The sequence below is a fragment of the Otolemur garnettii genome, unplaced genomic scaffold (genome assembly GCF_000181295.1).
Source record: "Otolemur garnettii isolate 467f Iridium unplaced genomic scaffold, OtoGar3 scaffold00178, whole genome shotgun sequence".
In the NCBI taxonomy this organism is placed as follows: Eukaryota; Metazoa; Chordata; class Mammalia; order Primates; family Galagidae; genus Otolemur; species Otolemur garnettii.
Window position 1 is genome coordinate 3,064,134 of NW_003852573.1, and position 8,594 is coordinate 3,072,727.

The window sequence follows — 8,594 nt, forward strand, 5'->3', positions numbered from 1 at the left end:
AAAAGAAAAGAAAAGATAACTGTTGAGTTTCTTAGACATTGACAAGCTGATTATAAATTTATATAAAATAATGCAATGAGAATGGGTATGGCTCACACCTGCAATCCTAGCACTCTGGGAAACTGAGGTGGTAGGATCCCTGGAGGTGAGGAGTTCAACACCAGTGTAAGCAAGAGTGAGACTCCCAGTCTCTACTACAAATAGAAAAAAAAAATAGCTAGGTGTTGTGGTGGGCCCCTTACTTCCAGCTATTCAGGAGGCTGAGGCAGGAGGACCACTTGAACTCAGGAGTTTGAGGTTGCTGTGAGCTATGATGATGCCATGACACTCCAGCCTAGGGAGAGAGTGAGACTCTGTCTCTAAATAAATAAAATAAGATAAAAATAACACAATGCATCTAAAATAGAACAAAATAAGACTAATGCTATGACAGAGATACATATGAGGAAAGAGGAATAGCTCTGAATCAAGGCAGGCTCCTCCAAGGACATAACATTTGAACTGTCAGTTGAAGGACAACTATGAATTTAACAGGTGGAGACATTCATGAAAGGCACTGATTTACTCAGGTTTTGCTGACCACAAGGAACTAAAACTCATCCCATTTAGTCAAATAAGGGGTGGCGGTGCCTATGGAACTCTCCTGAGATTAAGTCCCTTGGTGGGACTTCAGGGATCCGATCCTGGGCTGGGAGATAAGTCCTGGGTAGAAATCTCCTCTCCTGGCCTCAGTGGCCAGAGCCCTTAAATCTTTAATGTCCATCTCTTGTCTGTGTCCACTCTTTCTTGCCTTTTTTTAATCATCTGCTTTATTCTCTCTGTACTTCCAGACATGCAGCTGGAAGGGTAGGTTATCTTAGAATCAGATCATGAAGAGCCTCATTTGGCTAGGCAGGTTGGTTTCCTGTCATTGTAGCCACTGAAGATTTTTTTTAAGCAGGAGACAGCAGTGATCAGATAGACTTGGCTTTCAGGCAGGTAATTCTAGAAGTGTATGGAGAGACTAGAGAGTGGCAGACCAGGGAAGAAGGCATCCCAAATAAGATAAAATGAAGATCAAGATCAATGGTTTTCAGTGAACATGGAGACTATAGCAAAATACATCCTACCTTGGCCAAGAATGTTTATATCACCTAATGGAGCAAGGGTCGGAGAGTTTAAGCACCTGGAGTTGGGAAAAAAGAAGAAAAAAGAATACTCCTCAGTTGATCCTGACTGAGAACCACTGGTCCAAAGAAGGTAATGCCTGTGAGTACAGAGAAGGGAGAAAAGATGGAAGAGAAACCAGCCGGACTTGGTGGGAGAAAAAGCCCAATTAGTTCTATAGTTTCCAACTTGGGAAGCGGGGTGGATAAGGGTTTCATTTTCCAGGATTTGAGAAATAAAAAGCAGAGTATATTTTCCCATGGGAGTGGGGGGGAGAGACAGGTTGAGAGAAGAATTATGTCTACACGTCCCACAGGAGCTCAGGAATGCTGTCCCACTGGATGGGCACAGCAGGGCTCAGAGCTAGAGCTGGGCTGGTTCCAGCCTGCCTTTAGCCACGGCAGACCCCGCTGGAGAGGACAGTGTCCTCTGGGCCTTAATTAGCTGGACAGACATGAGTTGTAGGTCCTCGAGTTCATACAAAGTGATTTTCTCCATGTTGTTTAGCATGGACTTTTTGGCCCCTAGACAAGGGCCCCTGAGCTTAGACTGCTGGAACACATTTGACCAGTGTTTCAGGTGGGTTCCAGGACTCCATGCAGATGCTTTTACTGAAGGGATTTGGGAAACAGGGTAGGGAAACAGTGAGGGATGCTGAGGCACACGGGGGCTGTCAGCAGCGGGGAGCTGAAACCACCAAGGGGCCTGAAGGGGCAGAGGGAGAGGGGCTGTGCTGCTGGAGGGCTCCAGCTGTGCGAGACTGAGACTGAGGCTCTGAATCAGGGAGAGGCAAACCAGACCCCTTCACCCAACACACATATACACACACATCCCACTCCCTCCTCTGCCCTCCAGTCTCCTACTGGTGCCTCCCAGTGGCTAATGTCAACCTGAAGCCAGCCACCAGGGCAGCATGAGTGAAGAAGGGTGGAAAAGGCAGCAAGTGTGCGGGTTAAGGGGCACGTGAGATAAACCAGCACAACCGCATCTGGACACAGCCCATGGAAGGCAGTGGCAGGGTGGCTGCATGGAATGGAGTCAGGCCACAGCAAAGGGGTAAAGATACTTGGATTGCCGGCTGTGCTGCACCCCAATTGTCCTGAGGGGTGTGGTGTGCTGCTGGCATCTTGGGCCTCAGCTGCTTCAGCTGTGAAATGGCACAGGTTGGACCCCATGACCCTTGCAGCCCAGCAGAGGGTCCCCTGGCCATGCTGCCAGCGGGCTTGGCCCCATACAGAGAGAGACTAGCTGCCATGGCGAGCGCTGGAGAGACACCTGGGACTAGACCCAGCAAACCCATGGGACATGGGTTATCTCTTCCAGCAAACCCCTGGGACATGCAGAGTCAACCAGGGGCTTTCTCAAACGTACTTTTCTCTGTGGTGAGGTACATTCAAAAAGAAAGAAGAGTGTATTCATCTCCAGACAGCAGTAGCTTCACAGACCTGGCTGCTGCAGCTCGGTAACCTGGTGCCCCCGGCTCAGTTCCTGATAACTGAAGATGAAACTTGAACAGCAAAAGGGAAGTCCTCCTTCTCCTACAGGGTTCAAATCCTGTTTCTAGGCGGTTTCAGTTCTTAAAGACACAGGATTCCATATTTTCTCACCCAGTGAGCTGGAGGCTCAGTGACCACCAACCACATTTGCGAGGCCTTGGAGTGACATGGAGGTACACCACAGTGCCTTTCTGAATCCGGGCTTCAAAGGGGGTCCTGGCATTTCTGAAATGTGTCATCTTTCTCCCTATTAAATAATTGATCAGGGTAAGTGCACCGATTGCTCAGTCTGCTCTGGGCCCTGCACAGAAGGGTGTGATGTGACATTCCTAGTTTTCTATGGGGGGCAGGCCCCTCAGAGTGCCTCACCTCACTTTTTCCTTTTGGAGGTGGAAAGAGCTGCACACAGGGGCATCAAGGTCACTTGCAGGTTGGCCTCAGGGTATTGCCCACTCCCTCCTTGTGCCTACGAAGTGGTCCTGGCTGCTAGGAGGACAGCCAGAGACTGGGATCTTACCACCCACCAAAGTGGTTGTTCCTAAACACAGGTTCAGTTATGCATTCTGCTGTGTGTTAAAGAGGATGGGCTGGAGGAGGGAAACAAATACAACAGAGGAAAAACAAGAAAAAGAAAAGGCGGAACAGGTAGAAAGGATCTTCAAGCATGTGAAAATACATAATAAACACGGTGATAGGTCCACAGGAAAAAAAAGAAAAGGAAACATTTTCACATAGAAATTCACTTGGGCCCAAGAAGTTTTCTCAATGAATTCAGTCACCGGAACAGGTGGATAAAAGATACTGTGGAATCATTCTGGTCAGGACCCAATCATTTGCTTATTCATTTATTTAAATAAGCAATAACATCCCACAGAATGGGATGCTCCTGGGACTCATGTGCAGAGTCATGGGAAGCACATGGGAAAAGCATGTGATCAAATCTGCTGGTGATCCCAGAAGTCTTCTGCTGAAAGTCACTTTTAGCCTGTGAGCTAAAGGGGGGTTAGGAGTTGTAGGAAAAATGAGGGGGACAAGCAGAAAATATAAAGACCTGTTTCATGGTAAGGCAGCCCAGGACAGCAGAACAGGTGCACCTGGGACTCCCTGCTCCGTGGAAATGACACTCAGTCAGGACACTACCCAGCTTTCATCTCTGTGCACACAGGAGCAAATAAGTATCTCCCAACACAATAGGGTCATTTGATACTGTTTAAAAATAATTTTTTTAGAAAAGGAAAAATCATGCTTTTAGCTGTGAAGTAAATCAGTGTTAACATTTTAATTAATTAATTAATTAATTTATTTTCAAAATTTATTTATTTATTTATTTATTTTTTGGAGACAGAGCCTCAAGCTATCCCCCTGGGTAGAGTGCCATGGCATCACAGCTCACAGCAACCTCCAATTCCTGGGCTCAAGCGAGTCTCCTGCCTTAGCCTCCCAAGGAGCTGGGACTGCAGGCGCCTGCCACAACGCCCAGCTATTTTTTGGTTGTAGCCTTCATTGTTGTTTGGCGGGCCCGGGCTGGATTTGAACCTGCCACCTTAGGTGTATGTGGCTGACACCTTAGCCACTTGAGCCACAGGCGCCAAGCCAACATTTTAATTTATTGAAGATCATTAATCAGTAAAGGAACCAAGCAGTTCAGAGGAGAACCTGAAAACAGGTATACTCCTGAAATGAATGTACAAATAGAGGCAGACTGGTTTTTCCTGGGGTGGGGAGAGAAGAGCGTACCTTGATTGTCCATGGGCAGGCATAATTTGCTTTTGGATAGACAAGAATTATTTTGCATTATCATCAATCAGCTATAATTTACAGAGTTGTCAAATAGCTCAAAGACACTGAAAGCTATAACCAGATCACCTGCGAGGTGTCTTCTAGACAATGCGTTGTCTTCCCTCACACCTGTTCCCTACCACGCCAACCTGTCAAATTCTCTTATTTTCTCCTTGACCAGGACCATTGGCCACACACAATTGATTAAATAACCATAAACCAATATTAAGAACTTAAACGGCGATGATGATAGAACACACAAAAATGGGATAACTATATTTACAACATTAAAATGAAATTAAAGATAACAACGGATGAGATTTGTGTCTTGTGTCCATTTCTGTCCCACATCTCCACCTTCATCATCAACCTGTTGTCACTTTCGTCATTGTCATTATAGGCCTTAAACAAGTTCTCTGCTGATTTATGGGAATCTTAATTTACCTGAGGCAAACTGACCTAGATGAAAGATTATAGGGGCAAAGGAAGTAGGTTATGTCCGTACTCACCAGTGGAGAAGCAACACTGAGAAATTCACATCACAGAGAGGAAGCGGACTCAGGGGCGCAGGGTTGGAGTCTGAACTGAGATGAAGACTCAGGAGGGAAGAGTCGTTCATTTAATCACTCAAACCTTATTTTACTGTTTACTATGTGCTAAACATATGTGCTATCATAAAATATGATGATCTCTGTCCTGCTATTGCTTACAATCTAAGCAGGGATGTTTCCTGTTTAGACCAGATGGGGGAAATCTTTAGATTTCCTCTGCTCAAACTGAGACAGGTCTAGAGGTGAGATTTCAGAAGTTGTGTGATAATGGAGCTCCTTGAAGGGTGTGTGGGGGTGCGTATGGGTATCTTTCACTTGTTGGTCTTGCTCACACATACACATACACATACACTGATTGTTTGGACAATAGTTAATTTGTAAATTAGTAATAACGAATTATCTCTAAATATATGTATATATTTTTAGCGACAGGGTCTCGCTCTGTTGCCCAGGCTGGAGTGCAGCGGTGCTATGATAGCTCACTGCAACCTTGAATTCCTGAGTGTCAGCAATCCTCCTACCTCAGCCCCTAGCTGGGACTACAGGTGCACACCACCACATCCAACTTTATTAGTAATGATTTTACTGTTTTTTATATTATTTAGTATTTATTTTTATTAAAAATGTGTAGTTTATTGAAAGAGATTAACTAATGGAGCAATTACTAATAAATATTAGTAATAATAACTAACTGATAGTCTGCAAAGAACTGCTGGAAGGTACATTCCTTTGCTCTCTCCACTCTTCAACCCCAGGTTGCATGCTGCCACTGGTGCTTCTCAAACTTTCTTGCTTTCTCAATTTCTTTCTTTCCTTTTTTTTTTTTTTTTTTTTGAGACAGAGCCTCAAGCTGTTCCCCCTGGGTAGAGGGCCGTGGCATCACAGCTCACAGCAACCTCCAACTCCTGGGCTCAAATGAGTCTCCTGCCTCAGCCTCACGAGTAGCTGGGACCACAGGTGCCCACCACAATGCCCAGCAATTTTTTGGTTGTAGCCGTCATTGTTGTTTGGCCGGCCTGGGCTGGATTCGAACCTGCCACCTTGGGTGTACGTGGCTGTCACCTTAGCCACTTGAACCACAGGCACCGGGCCACTTTCTCAATTTCAAAAACTACTGTCTGGTGAATTGAGCCTTTTGTGGGTTTGTGACATTCTGGAGGGTACTTTCTGGCCTTGCTACTGGTCAGGAGGAAAGACTGTGGGGAAGCTCCAGGAAGGCAGGGGATACTCAGAAGACAGTCTTGCTTCCCAAGCTTCTGGACGACAGCAACTGCATTGTCCAAGCACCTGTCACCCACTGCTCAGACAGCGCAGGAACAAATTCAGAGCAGAGCAGATGCTTACACCCTGCACAAGGGAACTGAAAACTTCAGCCAGTTTCAGAAGAGTCTTGGCTAATGGATGGATACATAGCAGGTTATTAAGGGGAATTAGGGAAGTTCCAAACCCATCTCCTTTCAGGATGGCATGCTGGAATCCAAACAAGAGACTCTCCCTCACACTTTCCCTCAGGACTGTGGTCAGAATTCTGGACTGGTGCCCCTTATTCCAATGTGTGATGACATTTCTAGTCTTATTTATTTATGTATTTATTGATAAAGAGTCTCACTATGTCACCCTCGGTAGACTGCCCTGGCATCACAGCTCACAACAACCTTAAATTCTTGGCTTGGCGCCTGTGGCTCAATCGGCTAAGGCGCCAGCCACATACATCTAAGGTGGCGGGTTCGAATCCCCAGCCCGGGCCCGCCAAACAACAATGATGGCTGCAACCAAAAAATGCCCGGCGCTGTGGCGGGCGCCTGTAGTCCCAGCTACTTGGGAGGCTGAGGCAGGAGACTCGCTTGAGCCCAGGAGTTGGAGGTTACTGTGAGCTGTGAGGCCATGGCACTCTACCCAGGGGGATAGCTTAAGGCCCCATCTCAAAAAAAAAAAAAAAAAAAACGAATACTTGGGCTTAAGTGATTCTCTTCCCTCAGTCTCCCTTGTAGCTGGGACTACAGGCGCCTGCCACAACCTTTTTTTTGTTGTAGTTGTCATTGTTGTTTAGCAGGCCTGGGCCAGTTTCAAACCCACCGGCCCCAGTGTATGTGCCTGGCGCCCTAGCCACTGAACTATAGGCGCCGAGCCCATTTCTGGTCTTCTTAAGAATATTGTACCAGAAAAGGTTATGACAGAATAACCAAAAGAGCAGGTGAGCAGTGTCCAGGGGCAGAGTCTCCCCTGAATACAGCTCCGGACTTAGCTTTCATCCATACCTGCTAAATATAAACTTTTGGTTTGGGTCATGCTAATGATGATGATGTCCATGGCATGGTTGACCACACTTATCTTCTTTGTCCCAGATAGATAGGATGGGACCTTTTCATCAAGGTGGTCAATTTTTAGATGGGCAGTCCAGAAAAGTTCCCATGACTTCCAGGGTAGGCCTGTTTCGGAAGATTCTGGCCTTCCATAACTCCACCTTCACACCTCAAGTTACACAGCATTTTGGGGGCGCTGAGCGGGGACTCCACCAGCATACCCTTCTGGGGATTCAGCACTAACTTCTCCGAGGGAGAGATGGTTTAGGTTCAGAGTGCCAGGATCCCCATTACCTGCTTCCCTTCCTCTGTCCATCTTTCCTTTTTCCTTCCCTTCCTCTTTCCTTCCCCTCCTCTCTTCTCCATTCTTCTTTCATTTCACTCCCTAGCTCTCTGTTACAAGCCTTCTTCTTCCTGTGGCTTAGCCGACCTTGTCAGGACTTCCTGGATGTGGAGGGAGCGAAGGCATTTGTCAGTGAGAGTTGGGACCGCCCCCTTCCTTCCAGTTCTTGCTGGGGCAAAGCCCACATGGCCGGTGTCAGTGAATACCCTGGGGTTACAAGGACCCCAGCATCTCTGGGAAAGAAGAGAGGGGCTTTTGGATCTCTCACTTTCCTGTCCGTGAAGAGTCATCATTCTTAACCAAGTTTGAGGCCAAAATTGGTGCCTGATTCAGTGATGGAAACCCCAAGTTTCAAGGCTGGCTGGTGCAATACAGGGTGGGATCATGGACAGGAAGTGGTGTGGCTGTGTGGGTGTGAAGGAAGGACTTCCTCCCTGCTGACACTTTCTACACCAAGGGGGCCTTTCTCAGGCTGCCTCTGCCACCAACAGACAGACACTGGGAGACTTCAGGTGCAAATGCCCAGCAGGAGGTCTGGCACAGAGCGGAAGAATGAACACAACCAAGCAAACCTGATCCTCAGCAACTTGTCTACTTCCCCGTCCCTCCTGGAATAATACAATCATTTCTCAGGTTTATGCTATATAGGATTTTTATTTTTTCAGAGTAGGAGTGGTTCAGTGAACATTGGGTTTTCAGAACTCTTGTCCCATCTCCAGTTATCTCAGAGGGGACTTGGCTCCCAGCACCCTACACTGTCAGTGTTGGTTCTTTGCCTCTAAATTTATTGCTTTAGCATCACAAGTGAAGGCAGTCTTAATCCCTCCTAAATTCAAGCTGAACTTCAGGGAATACACAGCAGCTAGGGAAGAAGCTCCCTGAGCTCAGAAACTAAATCAAATAAAGTTCTTTTTTTTTTTTTTTTTTTTTGAGACAGAGCCTCAAGCTGTCCCCCTGGGTAGAGTGCCATGGCATT